Below are 19,804 nucleotides of genomic sequence, written 5' to 3'. Positions count from 1 at the left end.
GGCAGGCAAACAAAGTAACTAATACATACTAAAGTGCAGAAAAAAGTTAGGTGACTTTTTTCTGCACTTTAGTATGTATTAGTTACTTTGTTTGCCTGCCCATCGGGGCTCATTTTTAACCTATGGATTAAAGGCTAAATTTTATACGTACCCAAGATGTTGCGGATCCTTCTTGCAATGTGGTCTTTCAAAGAGTATTTATTTATACTATTTTGGGGAATGTATGATGCTTTGATCACTTTTCATTCATTTTCTTTTTTTTTAGTGTTACCCCTGTAACGGATTTATGGAGAGTCGCAGGAGCTGATAAGACTAGCCAACTGTTGAAGAAAGCTAGAACTACGTTTCCCAAAAGGCTTGCTGCAATGATCTGGAGACAAGTAACTGCCATTGAAAAAAATAACTGATAGGGCTGGGGCACCACCAATTGTTCAATAATTTCTCCCTGTATTTGTTTCACCCTATACAGTAGGTTCTGGTTCATGGATATAATTTGAGCAGGCCCAAAATTGTCACGGGACACTTTGAGCTCAGGCATCTTGGGAACTCCCTCCTGACCTTCAGCATCACCAGCTAACACAGACAGGGGAAAATTATTGCCATCTTGGGTCACCCATGCTGCTGGTGTTTCTCTGTCAGGATCAAAGGGTTCAGGGTTAACCTTAGGCAAGACATTACCAACCTTAGCATTTTCAGGATATGGTAGCTTCTATTTTTTCCACATATACCAAAAAAGAGGAAAATCCTTCCCTATGATCACACTATTGAAGAGGGATTTAACCACTGCTGGGCCAGAGGCAGTTGTTATGGTGACCTTTGCACCAGGATACTCCCTATTTTCACCATGTAGGCACAAGACCCCAATAGTGTGTCCACTGTACAGTGCAGTGCCGACCAGATCATGGTGCACCCGGGTTACCAGGTTCCCAGAGTCCAGGAGAGCCAGTACATATCGCCCTGCTACAGTCACAGAGCACATCTGTGGTTCAGTCACTTTCTGCTGAACAAGCAGGGTGAGCAAACAGGGATACTCGCTTGTAACTGCTGCAGTCCATGGACTCAGTCGTCAGGGGACAGTATGCAGCTACGCAGCCCAGTTCATGGCACCGCCAACACCTGAGGCGGTATGACTCTCCATTTTGAGACCTGGATCTAAAGTTTACAGTCCAAGCTGCCTGTTCCCCCTCTGAGTGTCCTCCCACCACAACCTTCCTCACCCCCACAGTAGTTGATACAGTCTTACCCGTCTTGTGGGTAACAGGTCTTGGAACTGTCTTCAGTAGTTCCTTGATGGCTTGATATCATTCCACCAAACATACCAGGTGGTCAGCCATTGTAGGTCCCTCTTCTCCAACCCAGTGCTGAATCTTAGGTGGAAGCAACCTGGTGTATTTGTCCAATATCACTCTCTCCACCATCTGTGCCGAGTGGCCTCCTCAGGTTAAAGTAATTTCTTTACCAGATACACCAGGTCATGCATGTGGGATTGGGGTGGGAGACTCTCAGAGAAAGTCAAGTGGTGCACTCTTCCAGCACATACATGCATATTCACACCAAGATGTGCTAGGATCTCACCTCTCAGTTTAGGGTAGTCCTTAGCCTCCTGTTCACACAGGTCATAATAGGCCTTCTGAGGTTCACCAGTGTGAAAAGGTGCAACTACGTCAACCCAGTGATCACTTGGCAATTTCTCCCGCTTGGCCACTCACTCAAAAACCCCAAAATATGCCTCCACGTCATCTGTGGATGTCAAATTTTGCAAGGAACTCTCGCAGTGGTCTGTATCCTCTGAGTCTCTTTTGCAACAGCACACTTCTGCTGTCCTCTGGTCAACCAAATCCTTGCTGAGCAGTCTCAGCTTCTCCATCAGCAGCAAGTTTATGCCCCTGCTACTGTGTCTGTGCTTGCTGCTCTCACCTCACCACTTCCATCAGAGGGTTTTTTTTGCTGCTGTGCCTGAGCTTCCTGCTGTCACCTCTAAGCTTCCATCTGCACTTGTTGCTGCTGTGGCAACATTTGCTGCTGCTCATTCTGGTGGTCTTCTTTTTAATCTCTCCTGCAACCTTCACCAAGGACCTAGGAGAGGGAAGAAAACAATAGGTGTATGTCTGTTTAAGACTGTTTAAATTGAATTTACCCGCATCCTCCACCATATGTGGGGGAGGCAGCTCAGTAGCAGCAATGGTGCGGACCCAATCAGTGAAAGACAGGGACACAAAATATGTAGCAAACAGGATTACTTAGAAAGAAAACTGGAAAATAAATAAATAAATAAACCTTTAATTCAAGCACAAAATGTGAAACAAAATCCTGCTCATCCAAGCTCTTAACTAAGCATTAACAAAAATAATAATAAATATTTACTAATATATTAATATTTACTAATATAAAAATAATAATAAATAAACGAAACCACACTTAGGTCCGAATCCTGGGGCTGATATAGCGAGTCTCCTGCACTCTGCCTGTCACCTTCGTACATCATCAAAAATGATGATATTTGTTTTAAACAGCCTGTTTCCATTCTGCTTAATATGTTGCTGAATCCCACATAGGATGAAACTGTCTGTTTAGAAAAATGCTATTGCTTTTATCTAAGTAACATCAAAAAGTCTATAAAAAACAATTGACATTATTAATTATTGTTGAAATCATTGTCACCTACCAGATAAGAATGCTCAGCTGTTGAAAAGTCTTGTAGTTTCTCAGTATTCAGAAATATGAGAATTGTATAGTTCTACCATTCTTCATTCATTATTCATTAAGTCTGATTCATTAAGACCTTCTGCATTTAGGCAGATATAGTTCATAAAGTCTGAATAGTATATTTCCTACCTTTACCCGATTGAATGTGGTCTGGGGAACTAGACTCCCTGCAGCATAGTGATAAACAGAGACTTTTGATGTAGACACTATGATGTAGAGTCCAAGGCTTCTGATTGGGTTTGCATCGGGAAATCCATTCAATGTACGGACTGGATTTGTTGATCAGTATTCCCCCATGTGCAGCAGACCCTAGAATTTAGAAATCAATATTATCAAGGCCAATCTTAGGTCTCATTCACATGTCCACGTCCGAATAAACACATTGAATGAATGGGTACATACGGTGTCTACAATAAATGTACATGCCATATATAAGTGATATGCAAACATGAATAAGGCTGTAGAAGTGTGTATATAATGTAGTTGTAATGATCTGTCTCTGCTGAGGGGATTGGGATCTCAAGTGGCTCGGCGAGTCATAGCTTGTTACCACCACAGATCTAAATATTAAAACGGTGTTATTAGACATTACATATCACTGGTACATTACATTATGCATGTAGGTGTTATATTGTCACTATGGGATGGTGTTACTTGAGCTATATAAGTAAAGTTATCATTATTATTATTCATTACATTTGTAGTGAGAAGATTGGTGTTCACACTTTATAACACTTCGCTCTTCTGCTATTTAGATATGTGGGGGTACTGGAACAATGGAGAGGTGGATTGATAAAATAGTAGTTACACACGGAGCCCAGTCGATTCCATTGACTATAATGGGGTCCATCAGCTGTCCATTGTTTTTAAACTGAAAATGATTTTCAGCGGACGCAGATGTGAACATATCTTTCTGCTTTATATAGGCAACTGTACAGAAATGTCATCCACCCAGTGTTATACCTAGGCAGTATATGTAATAGTTATTTGCTCAATGTATGACAATATTTTCCAAATATACATTGTGGATATTTTTAGATATATGAATTCAGATGACGAAATGGATAAGTTCTCCTTTCAGAAAATATTGTTTTGCCTTAGACCAATGATAGATTGATACTTGAAAGGAACAACACTGGTAGATATACAAAATTCTGTTTATCTGCAACTTAGTCAACAGCTGTTAAAAACCTTCACCCCTAAAGAATTCTAAAAGACATAGTGACTTAAGATGAATTAAGGTGAAAGTATGTTGACAACAGAAAGTACACTAGATTTTTCTTTAACAGATGGTCAGAGTAAACAGCTGTTTGCCATCACTGGAGACATTTCCTTCAAAAAAGCAAACAAGTCGAGTTACATTTCATTCTTCTACTTTTTCTTTATCCCTTTGCCACTGTGGCATGCGTAGGTCATGTTTACAGAACTGTGACAAAAAAAATGAATTCAGCTAAGAACTAGTAGAAATGTAAGAGATTTGCCAAATTTATATATGTATATGTATATAAATATATCTACATGTACAGTGAAGGAAATAAGTATTTGATCCCTTGCTGATTTTGTAAGTTTTCCAAGTGACAAAGGCATGAACAGTCTATGATTTTAACGGTAGGTTAATTTTAACAGTGAGAGATAGAAGATCAAAAATAAAATCCAGAAAATTACACTGTATACATTTTATAAATGTATTTGCATTTTGCATAGAGAAATTAGTATTTGATCCCCTACCGACCATTAAGAGTTCTGGTATATCATCCCTTTAATGGCCCTGACACTCCTTTTACTGATGCCCACACCGTATAAAGCCTCCTTTACTGGCACCCACAGGGCATAATTCCCAGATTACTGACCCCCACTTGGTAAAATACCTCCATTACTGGCTCCCACAGGGTATATGACCCCTTTTACAGGCCATCACATATTTTAGAACCCCCTCTCATGGCCCTTTCACTTATCCCCACATGGTATATTGCCCTTTTATTGTCTCCTATACAGTATTCCACCTTCTTTTACTCACCTCCACACAATTAATGCCCCCTTTACTACTCACCTGCATACACTGAGCAAAAGAGTAACAATGTTTTGAACTTTTAACTTTCAGGCTCCATCTCATCATCCACTACTGCTTTGAATATAAGACTACAATAATTTTAGAGACAATCAACTTGGCTATCTCATACATAAATTTGACTGAAACCTCAACTTCAATATCATCATAAAAAGCGTTGTTTGCAACAAGCGTCATTCCATGTACCTATGAAGTACATGGAACTTACTACATTCCTGTATATGTGGAACATGTGTTCATTCCATTGCCTACATATATAAGCTGTTTATTCTACATCTTTGAAGCACAGGGAATTTACTCCAGGTCATGTTACCCTGCGTTCAATTGTTAGATTCCATGCTGTATAGTGAATAGGATTGCTTTTAAAATCCGATCTCCGATTAATAAAAAAATCCCATTGACTTGCATTGGGATCGGAATTGGGATCGAGATCAGGTTCGAATGAAAAATGATCGGAAATCGGATTTTAAAATCGATCCTGAAAAGTCAAGATCGGCTCAACCCGACTGGAGAGTGGACCCCCGCAGCATAGGATGCTTTCTGCAGTGATTGCACAGCAGGCATCTCCCAGCTCATCCTACAACAGCAGGAACAGTGGATACAATGTATGGTATCTCAGCAAAGGCAGCAGCTGGCTTTCCTGTGCACATGAAACATCGCATACAGTGTTCATTCAGCAGCAATGGTTTTTGGGGGATGTCTTATTTTCAGGGGGTGCCTTATATTACGCAATTCAACAAAACCTCCCCATGCCTTACTTTCGTGAGATGACCTGTTTTTGGCGAAACACAGTATTCACACCTATTCATTCCATACCTATGAAGTACATGGAACTTACTACATTCCTGTATATGTGGAACATGTGTTCATTCCACTATTACCTACATACATAAGCTGTTTATTCTACATCTTTGAAGCACAGGGAATTTACTCCAGGTCATGTTACCCTGCTTTTTATTAATTCTCTGAGCTTTGAAGGTACAGTCTCCTGCTGTGTCCTGTACTCCGCCACATTTCTCACCTGATCCTTCCCTGTCTCTGATTCTATCTGCATCCTCACACCTGTTCACACCTGTAACACAGACTATGTAGTTAATTCTTACAGCTTGCTGCTATATATCTAAGTGTATTCACAACTTTGACCTTGGTCAGTTCAGTACAATATTACCAAGTGCAACACTCTAAGTGCACTGATCAGAATTAGGCCATAAGGGAACTGAAGGTAAAACCATCCCTTGAAGCAATTCGAGAGAAGGGCCGAGACTGTAGGGCTGTTTCATTCCTTGGCCTGTAGCTGTTATTATTTAAAAGTGGAGCCAAATGGGTAACTCCATGGGCATCTCCAGGTGGATGAAATAAGTGGGGAGGTGGAGCATGGTATATACAGTGTTGTCCAAAAGTATTGGCACCCCTGCAATTCTGTCAGATAATACTCATTTTCTTCCAGAAAATGATTGCAATCACAAATTCTTTGGTATTATTATCTTCATTTAATTTGTCTTCAATGGAAAACCACAAAAAGAATGGTCAAAAAGCCAAATTGGATATAATTCCACATCGAACATAAAAAAGGGGGTGGACAAAAGTATTGGCACTGTTTGAAAAACCATGTGATGCATCTCTAATTTGTGTAATTAACAGCACATGTTACTTACCTGAGGCACCTAACAGGTGGTGGCAACAACTAAATCACACTTGCAGCCAGTTGAAATGGATTAAAGTTGACTCAACCTCTGTCCTGTGTTCTTGTGTGTACCACATTGAGCATGGAGAAAAGAAAGAAGACCAAAGAACTGTCTGAGGACTTGAGAAGCAAAATTGTGAGGAAGCATGAGCAATCTCAAGGCTACAAGTCCATCTCTAAAGACCTGAATGTTCCTGTGTCTACTGTGCGCAGTGTCATCAAGAAGTGTAAAGCCCATGGCACTGTGACTAACCTCCCTAGATGTGGACGGAAAAGAAAAAATGATGAGAGATTTCAACGCAAGATTGTGCGGATGGTGGATAAAGAACCTCGACTAACATCCAAACAAGTTCAAGCTGCCCTGCAGTCCAAGGGTACAACAGTGTCAACCCGTACTATCCGTCGGCGTCTTAATGAAAAGGGACTGTATGCTAGGATACCCAGGAAGACCCCACTTCTTACCCAGAGACATAAAAAAGCCAGGCTGGAGTTTGCCAAAACTTACCTGAGAAAGCCAAAAATGTTTTGGAAGAATGTTCTCTGGTCAGATGAGACAAAAGTAGAGCTTTTGGGGAAAAGGCATCAACATAGAGTTTACAGGAAAAAAAGAGGCCTTCAAAGAAAAGAACACGGTCCCTACAGTCAAACATGGCGGAGGTTCCCTGATGTTTTAGGGTTTCTTTGCTGCCTCCGGCACTGGACTCCTTGACCGTGTGCTTGGCATTATGAAGTCTGAAGACTACCAACAAATTTTGCAGCATAATGTAGGGTCCAGTGTGAGAAAGCTGGGTCTCCCTCAGAGGTCATGGGTCTTCCAGCAGGGCAATGACCCAAAACACACTTCAAAAAGCACTAGAAAATGGTTTGAGAGAAAGCACTGGAGTCTTCTAAAGTGGCCAGCAATGAGTCCAGACCTGAATCCCATAGAACACCTGTGGAGAGATCTCAAAATGGCAGTTTGGAGAAGGCACCCTTCACATCTCAGGGACCTGGAGCAGTTTGCCAAAGAAGAATGGTCTAAAATTCCAGCAGAGCATTGTAAGAAACTCATTGATTGTTACCGGAAGCGGTTGTTCGCAGTTATTTTGTCTGAAGGTTGTGCTACCAAGTATTAGGCTGAGGGTGCCAATACTTTTGTCCGGCCCATTTTTGGAGTTTTGTGTAAAATGATCAATGATTTGACTTTATTTTCATTCTCTTTTGTGTTTTTTTCATTGCAAGCAAAATAAATGAAGTTATTAATACCAAAGAGTTTGTGTTTGCAATCATTTTCTGGAAGAAACAGAGTATTATCTGACAGAATTGCAGGGGTGCCAATACTTTTGGCAAACACTGTACAATTAATACTATGTGCAGTGCACTCCAATATCTGCTTAGAAGATGATCTGGCACAGCATGTAGCAGTGGTGACAAGCTTTTTGGCTAAAGCCCCACATAGCGAGCCTTAGCCAAAAAAAGCTGCAGAAAAGACCGTAGCGGAAATCCATCACGTTTTGTTCTGCAACAACCTTCACAGAAAGTCAGCAGAGTTTTCCTCTTTCCTCTTTTCCACTTTCTGTCCCAATCATACCTATATGAAAAACAACAGCATTTCTGTAGGTATAACTGACAAGCTGCAATCTACAAAAATGTGAATGTTTTTGAAACCACAGCAGGTACTCTAAAATTTCACATTATTTGCCTCACTGCAGCCAAATTGCAGCACTTACACTACGTGGGACCCTGGCCTTAAGGTATTGAACATCATCTTCAAAAGTGCACTTGCTAAGATAATCTAACACATGTTTGTTGACTTGAGAAAGGAGTGTAGCCTTATTTATGCAAGAATGGAGTCAAGGGATTGTTTAGTAAACCCTTATCTGCCACTAGCTATTCTGAAGAGCTGTAAGTGCTGTTCCACAAACTAGTTGGTACTCTTATGGCCAACTAGATGCTGAACTAAACAGCAACCACTAAACTCCCCCTTGGAGACACTGAAAGGCGGTCAATTTTTGCCATGGTAAAAACACCTCAAACATTGTTTACGTTATATTTGTGATGAGATGACTCTTGGCCCAAATGTACTGATGATATAAACTTGTGGTTTGATCTGCAAATTAATTACTTTTAGATTAAGTTAATGGCAAGCTGGTATAGAATAGGAATAAAACACAATCTAAAAGTATGCATTTTAGGCTCTCCAAACATAGTAGTACATCACAGGACTCTGCAAGCAGCACTTTTTTCTCCGCATGTTTCATGCTGAAACTGAGAGGAAACCACACTGACCCCATTATAGTTTAAGGGTCCATGTGGTTTCTTAACTAACAACTTTTTAACGCTTATAGGTTTTCATTCAGGGGGTCCCCAAGTGGATTCCCCAAACAGAATACCGAAAGCAGATGTGAACTTGGCCTAAGTATTTGCTTTAACATTTATAAAAGAAAATGGATGTAACTTTGTAACTAACAAGTGAAATCTCTACTGATCACTAAAATAAAGAAACTTTAAGGGTTAAGGTATTATTACACTTTAGAGTTCTTACAGTTTAGTCATTAAAAGAAAGAACTGGGTCAAAAACAGCCAATCATGTCGATCACAGATATTTTCAGCCAACGGTTTGCTGCTTGCTTATCTAACATGGTTGATCTTTTGTCATTTAAAAAAACTTGCAGTAATTTCATGGTTATTTCAGTCAAAAATCTAATATGAATGATCAGCTTAAATAGGCCCTGTTATTTTAACAAAAATTGCAATAAATGATACAGGTCATTAAAAAAAAATAGAAACACTGAGTGAGAAACTTCCAAAAACAGCAAAATGTAAGTTATATATTTATATATTGACCAGAAATAGTGTTACTTCATGTACAAACGCTTAAATTATCCTGAGAGATCCAGTGGAACAACAGCTATGGCTAAGGGAGCGTTCACACTACCGTCGGTGACCGACAGGTAGTGTCCGCTCCTAGTGTCTGCTCAAAATCTGTCACAGACATTAGGAGCGGACACTAGCTGTGTCCGTGACACCTGTCATTCATTTCAATGGGCATCGGGTGCGTTCTTTTGCACTCCGCGCCCTTCCTTCCCTGTCCGCAAGTGAAGATGTCCGACTTCTCAAGCGGACAGAAGAACCCTGCATGCACGCCCCCTAACCTTTCATGATCAGTTTCTGTACTAAGTTTTCTGATTTGCTTTTAACCCCAAACCAGGAGTGGATTAAAAAGGATTAAGAGGATCAACTGCCTTTAAAACGTATTCTCTATATCATCTACACCTGGTTTTGTCTTCAAAACTACATAAGAAAGCTTGATGCAGAAGCTGAATGTGTGAGGGTTGTCTGAAGATGTATTTATATCTTTAGGTGTTTATGAAGCAATATTCTCACTCAAGGTAGGTGGCTGTTTTATCAATCCTAACATCTGTGTAGCAGGTCAATGACTCCAAAAACTTGATACTTTAGCTAGAAGATGAGTTCTACAACAGATGGTATGTCCTCAAATGAACTGTAATGTCTGTCTGAGGGTACCTGAAAAGTCTAAGACAAATGAGATAGACAAAGCTTGAAGACCAAAATCATTTTTCAAAATAAACCAAGGCACGTTATAATTTGGTCTGTTATATAGCAAAATACATTGATGTTGATAGCAAATACATTGGTGATGTTGATAGCTGCAGATATGCCATACATTGCAACATAGATCTATAGACATAAAGTTAGATCATATCAGGGCTTTTTTGTTACTATTCAGCACAATTATAATGAGCCCATACAGCAATACAAATAAAAAGACATCCCTTAGTTTTTCTTTACATAATGTCATAACTTACATGATACATTACGTTAAATGATGTGAGTGTCCGCCTGGGTGCTCCTCCAACCAAGCTCCCTACTGCTTTTTGCCCAATGCTGTTGGGCGTTCTGGATTATGTGGTCGCCAGACCACTTTTTTGGATAGGCTGAGGTCGCCTACATGGTAGATTGTGGCTAGACAAGGTTATCCCTTGTCTCCAGTGATTTTTGCTGTGAGAGTGAAGCTGTAGGCAGTGTATATCACACAGTATCCGATGCTAACTGCTTTTAAAGAGGACCTTTCATCAGATCGGGCACATGCAGTTCTATATACTGCTGGAAAGCTGACAGTGCGCTGAATTCAACGCACTGTCGGCTTTCCCGATCTGTGCCCGGTGTAAAGCGCTATCGGCCCCGGTACCGTAGGGCTTTACAGTCAGAAGGGAGTTTCTGACACTTAGCCAGGGACGCCCTTCTGCCCACAGCGCCTATAGCGCTGTACTGTGGAGCGGGGAGGAACTCCCCCCCTCCCTCTCCTGATAATACTCGTCTATGGACGAGCTGTGTGAGCAGAGGGAGGGGGCATTCCTCCCCGCTCACACTGTGCAGCGCGATAGGCGCTGCTGGGCAGAAGGGCGTCCCTGGCTAAGTGTCAGAAACGCCCTTCTGACTATAAAGCGCTACCGTACCGGGACCGATAGCACTTCACCCGGGGCACAGATCGGGAAAGCCGACAGTGCGCTGAATTCAGCGCACTGTCAGCTTTCCAGCAGTATATAGAACTGCCTGTGACCAATCTGATGAAAGGTCCTCTTTAAGTTTGAAAGGGTTTGTGAAAAAATGTCATTATTTATAGATGATATTTTGGTATATTTATCTAAAACATTGAAAAGTTGGGGACTTTTGGAAGTATATTCGGTTTAAAGATCAATAAAAAAAAAGTCAACATTGCTCCCTTTAACGGGGTGTTAGCTTGGCAATGTAAACTGATGTTCTGATTCAAAAGGAATCTAAATATCTAGGCATAGTGATATTTGAAAACCTAATCCATCAAACTAGGACCAGCCTCATCAGAAGAATCAAGAACCATAAAACGAAACCAACCTATTATAATAATTATAAGTCACTGCAAAAAAGTAAAATAAATATAAATTTATTGACATAAATTACAAAATAGATATCAAATACAAGAGACTACAGCAGGGCAAGATGGAAATGCCGGAACAGACACAAAAACACAGGACAATGTGTCCTAGGGCTGAATTACAAATAAATTTACAACCAGTGCAAAAAATACATGAAATACAATGAAAGATCACACATTTTTATAATCAGTCATCAAAACCTGCACATGGATGCACGTAAATGCTTGTACAAAGCCAAGCCATATATACTAGTATATTATGCCTGTACCATATCACTACGTCCACAATGGAATAAACAAGTAGATAAATAACATAATTACAAAAATAAATACCTAGTGACATGATTGTAGACACATCCCCCTGACGAAGGCCTCTGCGCCGAAACGCATTGGCATATTGAAGCATAGGGTCCGGTCCCCAGGCTGTCTGCACTACGCTATCCACATGGGTAAGCTCTGAGCCATTTTTCCGTTCTATACTCACATCCCGTTATGGATACTTACCTGTACTGATATGGTCATCTTGGAACATGGTTCTTGTTCTATGTGGGAGGTACTTAATGAATTGTATGTAGCTATTTAAGGTTACTCTCTGCACTCTAGTTATCCTCAGTCTAAATGGGCACTAACTGCTACAATTTTTTCTTTAACAAATAACACTTAGCATAAAACATAACTTTTAATATAGTCAGCTAAAAACTTTGAACAATGTAGCTAGGGCTGAAATAAAATAAACAACTCAATAAGCACATAAGGAACACTATAAGGATGTTACTTTCTTGCAATGTCCCTACTGTTATGTGCCAAAGATACAATAGGGTAGTTGAGCTTTGGGGAATAGTGACCACAACTTTGCAGGTGCTGGTTTACACTAATCATGTGCTCCAACAGTAATGACCTGACTGATACCGTCGTTATATAAGGTAGATACCCCTTACCCCCTTGCTCTAATATTCTTTAGACTGCTCTAGAGCGTCTGCTCATTCACACAGTTCTCTTGACACTTAAGCACATAAGCTGTGTCCCTGTCTGTTTAGATAGTCAGCCATTCTTAGATAACACGGGGTTCACACTAAATGTGCTATTAGTTACTACTCTCTCTACGCGTTTCAAATACACATTCTCATCAGGAGAGGATAAGCAAAATAATAAAGAAGATATTGCGGTTAAAACCGCATTTCCCGGTTCCCTGATGGTGGGAGCCAGTACTGAGTGTCAAACGCTGACTGCTATCACGCTGGGGTTTAAATAGAGCCCTAGCGCTCATACGGGCACGCCCACTAAACGTCATGCGGATCTCCGCCAATCAACTCGCAGAGTATCCGAACAGGGGAACCTCCCCTCCCGTGGGCGTGTTCATACTCCTGCGGCGCTCAGTTACACAGCGCTTCTACTATGTTATGACAGGAGAAAACCAGGAGGTAAGTAAATACAAATATTCATGCAGGCCGTATACCGGACTAAGACTATGAATGGACCATTAGACCCTACTGTTGATGGCACATACGTGAAGTAGGACCATTAGACCCTACTATTGATGGCACATACGTGAAGTAGGAACCAATCTCACATTATAAGGATGCGGTACCGCACTCAGGGCTAAGTGAGGTAATCGATATGCTCGGGAGACAGTTCTTTACCCATACTGTTACCTAATCACTGATCCTCATCCCTACCCCACAATAACCACCCCTATGCGGAAACGCTACCCCATGCTGCCAGTGTGAACAGTGTTCAGAAGAACATACTAAATATATTAAAAAATCCAAAGTTATCCCATCATCAGATGTAACTTGTTCTAAACAGATACGCTACTGATTCTTAGGACACATTTCCAATGAAATGCAGGTTGTGAATCTCTCAAACCATGAACTGACACCAGATGAACATAGGGTACTCAAAAAAGGTTTATCATTTGTACCAACGGCACGGTTTGACCTATTCTCATGGGTAAAGGGTGTATCATTATTCACACGCAAGCTTAAATGGGTGAAACACATGAACGCAGTAAATAAAAAGAAATGTGAAGAAATGGGTATTGATTAGAGATGAGCGAACAGTGTTCTATCGAACACATGTTCGATCGGATATCAGGGTGTTCGCCATGTTCGAATCGAATCGAACACCACGTGGTAAAGTGCGCCAAAATTCGATTCCCCTCCCACCTTCCCTGGCGCCTTTTTTGCACCAATAACAGCGCAGGGGAGGTGGGACAGGAACTACGACACTGGGGACATTGAAAAAAATTGGAAAAAGTCATTGGCTGCCGAAATCAGGTGACCTCCATTTTAGACGAATAGTGGATTTCAAATCCGGGTCATATGAGAATGTGAACTTTGTGACTATGAGACAGGGATAGCTGTACAGGCAGGGATAGCTAGGGATAACCTTTATTTAGGGGGGAATGTTATTAAAAATAACTTTTTGGGGCTCTATCGGGTGTGTAATTGTGATTTTTGTGAGATAAACTTTTTCCCATAGGGATGCATTGGCCAGCGCTGATTGGCCGAATTCCGTACTCTGGCCAATCAGTGCTGGCCAATGCATTCTATTAGCTTGATGAAGCAGAGTGTGCACAAGGGTTCAAGCGCACCCTCGGCTCTGATGTAGCAGAGCCGAGGCTGCACAAGGGTTCAAGCGCACCCTCGGCTCTGATGTAGGAGAGCCGAGGGTGCACTTGAACCCTTGTGCACCCTCAGCTCTGCTACATCAGAGCCGAGGGTGCGCTTGAACCCTTGTGCACACTCTGCTTCATCAAGCTAATAGAATGCATTGGCCAGCGCTGATTGGCCAATGTATTCTATTAGCCTGATGAAGTAGAGCTGAATGTGTGTGCTAAGCACACACATTCAGCTCTACTTCATCGGGCTAATAGAATGCATTGGCCAGCGCTGATTGGCCAGAGTACGGAACTCGACCAATCAGCGCTGGCTCTGCTGGAGGAGGCGGAGTCTAAGATCGCTCCACACCAGTCTCCATTCAGGTCCGACCTTAGACTCCGCCTCCTCCGGCAGAGCCAGCGCTGATTGGCCGAAGGCTGGCCAATGCATTCCTATGCGAATGCAGAGACTTAGCAGTGCTGAGTCAGTTTTGCTCAACTACACATCTGATGCACACTCGGCACTGCTACATCAGATGTAGCAATCTGATGTAGCAGAGCCGAGGGTGCACTAGAACCCCTGTGCAAACTCAGTTCACGCTAATAGAATGCATTGGCCAGCGCTGATTGGCCAATGCATTCTATTAGCCCGATGAAGTAGAGCTGAATGTGTGTGCTAAGCACACACATTCAGCACTGCTTCATCACGCCAATACAATGCATTAGCCAGTGCTGATTGGCCAGAGTACGGAATTCGGCCAATCAGCGCTGGCTCTGCTGGAGGAGGCGGAGTCTAAGGTCGGACCTGAATGGAGACTGGTGTGGAGCGATCTTAGACTCCGCCTCCTCCAGCAGAGCCAGCGCTGATTGGTCGAGTTCCGTACTCTGGCCAATCAGCGCTGGCCAATGCATTCTATTAGCCCGATGAAGTAGAGCTGAATGTGTGTGCTTAGCACACACATTCAGCTCTACTTCATCAGGCTAATAGAATACATTGGCCAATCAGCGCTGGCCAATGCATTCTATTAGCTTGATGAAGCAGAGTGTGCACAAGGGTTCAAGCGCACCCTCGGCTCTGATGTAGCAGAGCCGAGGGTGCACAAGGGTTCAAGTGCACCCTCGGCTCTCCTACATCAGAGCCGAGGGTGAGCTTGAACCCTTGTGCAGCCTCGGCTCTGCTACATCAGAGCCGAGGGTGCGCTTGAACCCTTGTGCACACTCTGCTTCATCAAGCTAATAGAATGCATTGGCCAGCACTGATTGGCCAGAGTACGGAATTCGGCCAATCAGCGCTGGCCAATGCATTCTATTAGCCCGATGAAGTAGAGCTGAATGTGTGTGCTAAGCACACACATTCAGCACTGCTTCATCACGCCAATACAATGCATTAGCCAGTGCTGATTGGCCAGAGTACGGAATTCGGCCAATCAGCGCTGGCTCTGCTGGAGGAGGCGGAGTCTAAGATCGCTCCACACCAGTCTCCATTCAGGTCCGACCTTAGACTCCGCCTCCTCCAGCAGAGCCAGCGCTGATTGGCCGAATTCTGTACTCTGGCCAATCAGCACTGGCTAATGCATTGTATTGGCGTGATGAAGCAGTGCTGAATGTGTGTGCTTAGCACACACATTCAGCTCTACTTCATCGGGCTAATAGAATGCATTGGCCAGCGCTGATTGGCCGAATTCCGTACTCTGGCCAATCAGCACTGGCTAATGCATTGTATTGGCGTGATGAAGCAGTGCTGAATGAGTGTGCTTAGCACACACATTCAGCTCTACTTCATCGGGCTAATAGAATGCATTGGCCAATCAGCGCTGGCCAATGCATTCTATTAGCGTGAACTGAGTTTGCACAGGGGTTCTAGTGCACCCTCGGCTCTGCTACATCAGATTGCTACATCTGATGTAGCAGTGCCGAGTGTGCATCAGATGTGTAGTTGAGCAAAACTGACTCAGCACTGCTAAGTCTGCATTCGCATAGGAATGCATTGGCCAGCCTTCGGCCAATCAGCGCTGGCTCTGCCGGAGGAGGCGGAGTCTAAGGTCGGACCTGAATGGAGACTGGTGTGGAGCGATCTTAGACTCCGCCTCCTCCAGCAGAGCCAGCGCTGATTGGCCGAATTCTGTACTCTGGCCAATCAGCACTGGCTAATGCATTGTATTGGCGTGATGAAGCAGTGCTGAATGTGTGTGCTTAGCACACACATTCAGCTCTACTTCATCGGGCTAATAGAATGCATTGGCCAATCAGCGCTGGCCAATGCATTCTATTAGCGTGAACTGAGTTTGCACAGGGGTTCTAGTGCACCCTCGGCTCTGCTACATCAGATTGCTACATCTGATGTAGCAGTGCCGAGTGTGCATCAGATGTGTAGTTGAGCAAAACTGACTCAGCACTGCTAAGTCTGCATTCGCATAGGAATGCATTGGCCAGCCTTCGGCCAATCAGCGCTGGCTCTGCCGGAGGAGGCGGAGTCTAAGGTCGGACCTGAATGGAGACTGGTGTGGAGCGATCTTAGACTCCGCCTCCTCCAGCAGAGCCAGCGCTGATTGGTCGAGTTCCGTACTCTGGCCAATCAGCACTGGCCAATGCATTTCTATGGGGAAAAGTTAGCTTGCGAAAATCGCAAACTGACAGGGATTTCCATGAAATAAAGTGACTTTTATGCCCCCAGACATGCTTCCCCTGCTGTCCCAGTGTCATTCCAGGGTGTTGGTATCATTACCTGGGGTGTCATAGTGGACTTGGTGACCCTCCAGACACGAATTTGGGTTTCCCCCTTAACGAGTTTATGTTCCCCATAGACTATAATGGGGTTCGAAACCCATTCGAACACACGAACAGTGAGCGGCTGTTCGAATCGAATTTCGAACCTCGAACATTTTAGTGTTCGCTCATCTCTAGTATTGATCCTGAGGACTTGGAGAATCTTAGGTTACTGGAGGAACTATGGAGGGAGGGGGAGGGACTTGAGGAAGTTAGGTCCCTTACGGATCTTCAACCGAGGAGTACTAGTGCACCCCCAATAAATGAGAATGGATCCATAGAGATTTTTGAACAGATGGTAATCAGGGATCTGACTAGGCTTAAGACATCTGACCTAGTAAAAGGCAATAATCTGACATATACAGAGATGATGGCATTAAAAGATCTATCGAATACCTAAAAAATCGTTATCAAACCGTCAGACAAAGACGGGAACATTATAGTTACGGACCGAAAAATATATGTGGATATGTGCCTGTCACTCTTGGAGGACCGAGACACATACAGAGTCCTTGATCAAAATCCCACAAGCATTTTTAAAAAAGAGCTAGACTCTATCTTAAAGAGGGCCTTTGAAACAGGCCTGATAGGTAAGAAGGAACTGACGTTCATGGAGAATAGATCCCCTACTGTATCCACATTTTACAGTCTCCCTAAGCTCCACAAGGGGGTGTCACCCCTTAAAGGGAGACCTATAGTCTCGGGCATAGGGGGATTAATGCAGGGGGCGGGTATCTATTTGGATAAGGTACTACGCCCGTTTGTATCATCACTTTCCTCCTATGCCCGAGACACGATGGACGTCCTGAGACAGTTACAGGACGTCCATCTTCCACCTAATTCATTTTTGGCGTCTTTAGACGTCGAGGCGCTTTATAGCTCGATTCCGCATGACAAGGGATGTGCAGCTATTAGGTACTTCCTACAGAGCAGGAGAACTCAGCTTACAGACCATGGCGAGTTTATCCTGGAGTTATTGGAGTTCGTGCTGACTAGGAATTATTTTACGTTTGACGGGCGCTTCTTCCACCAGCAACGGGGGACCGCGATGGGGAGCTCAGCGGCCCCGACATATGCAAATTTATTTTTAGGCTGGTGGGAGGAGCGCCTAGTCTTCACAGAACAGCACAAACAGTGGACTCTGGATATCTCGCTATGGTTACGTTATATTGATGACGTGCTGATTTTGTGGACGGGTACAGTTGACAGCTTTAAAGCTTTCATGGAAAAATTGAACATCAATGACATCAATATGATATTTACCTCAACCATCGACCCGGTCACCATAACGTTTTTGGACATCACGGTCACGATCGATAAATCTGGCAGATTAGAAACAAGTCTTTATCGCAAAAAAACAGCTACTAATTCCCTCCTCAGATGGGATAGCTACCATCCGGCACCCCTTAGAAGGGGGATACCCAAAGGGCAGTTTCTGCGTGTGCACAGGAACTGTTCTGATTTGGAGGATTTTCATCAGAAATCATGCGACTTGAGAGCCAGATTTAGACAGCGCGGTTACCCTGATTCACTGCTATTTGAAGCAAAGGAGTATGCAGAGAGCAGTGATAGAACGGAACTACTGACACCAAGACAACATTTGAGAAATGACAATAAGGTGGTCAGGTTAATAGGCAATTATGACCGTGGGTACAAAAGTGTCTTGGGAATTTTGAGATCTTATTGGGACATCCTTGTAATGGGTCCAGAGGTGAAACCCCTTATAAATGGTACACCAAGTGTCACTTACAGGAGAGGTAAAAATTTATGGGACCTTTTGGTCCATAGCCATCTTAGACCTGTTGGCCCCGAAAAGACATGGCTGAATCGGGATATTCCACATGGCACGTTTAAATGTGGTACATGTAAAGCATGTGAATACATTCAAAAAGGGAACTCGGTATTGAGTGTGACAACTAACACGATTTATGACACGAGACAGTTTATCAACTGCCGGGCGGCAGGAGTAATTTATTGTGTCACGTGCCCGTGTCCACTAAATTACGTTGGAAAGCCCCGACGGGAATTCAAAAAGAGGGTCCTGGAACATGTGGGCTACGTTAACAGGAAAGAAGATAAAACCCTCTCCAATCATGTGTGGCAATATCATGGGGGTAACCCTGGAATGTTGAAATTCCAAGGGATCGAACATGTACCTGAACCAGCAAGGGGTGGAGACTGGGACCGCCTCCTTTTACAACATGAGGCGAGATGGATTTTTAAATTTGAATGTGTGAAACCAAAAGGTCTCAATGACCAGATTTCCTTTGCTCCATTCATTTAACTTTACAAATTGGCAATGTACCTGGAGTAGGTGCGACCAGTTGTGATATGTTTGTGGCGATGAAGACTGACTAAATCTAGACTGATGTCAGTTCTATATCAATCATCATTACAGTGAATAAATCAATAATTGTTGGAAATGTGTCCTAAGAATCAGTAGCGTATCTGTTTAGAACAAGTTACATCTGATGATGGGGACACTTTGGATTTTTGAATATATTTAGTATGTTCTTCTGAACACTGTTCACACTGGCAGCATGGGGTAGCGTTTCCGCATAGGGGTGGTTATTGTGGGGTAGGGATGAGGATCAGTGATTAGGTAACAGTATGGGTAAAGAACTGTCTCCCGAGCATATCGATTACCTCACTTAGCCCTGAGTGCGGTACCGCATCCTTATAATGTGAGATTATAAGATTGATGTGCCATCAACAGTAGGGTCTAATGGTCCATTCATAGTCTTAGTCCGGTATACGGCCTGCATGAATATTTGTATTTACTTACCTCCTGGTTTTCTCCTGTCATAACATAGTAGAAGCGCTGTGTAACTGAGCGCCGCAGGAGCATGAACACGCCCACGGGAGGGGAGGTTCCTCTGTTTGGATACTCTGCGAGTTGATTGGCGGAGATCCGCATGACGTTTAGTGGGCGTGCCCGTATGAGTGCTAGGGCTCTATTTAAACCCCAGCGTGATAGCAGTCAGCGTTTGACACTCAGTACTGGCTCCCACCATCAGGGAACCGGGAAATGCGGTTTTAACCGCAATATCTTCTTTATTATTTTGC

This window comes from Leptodactylus fuscus, chromosome 3 (assembly GCF_031893055.1).
Source record: "Leptodactylus fuscus isolate aLepFus1 chromosome 3, aLepFus1.hap2, whole genome shotgun sequence".
NCBI lineage: Eukaryota > Metazoa > Chordata > Amphibia > Anura > Leptodactylidae > Leptodactylus > Leptodactylus fuscus.
This window is presented reverse-complemented; position numbering follows the sequence as displayed.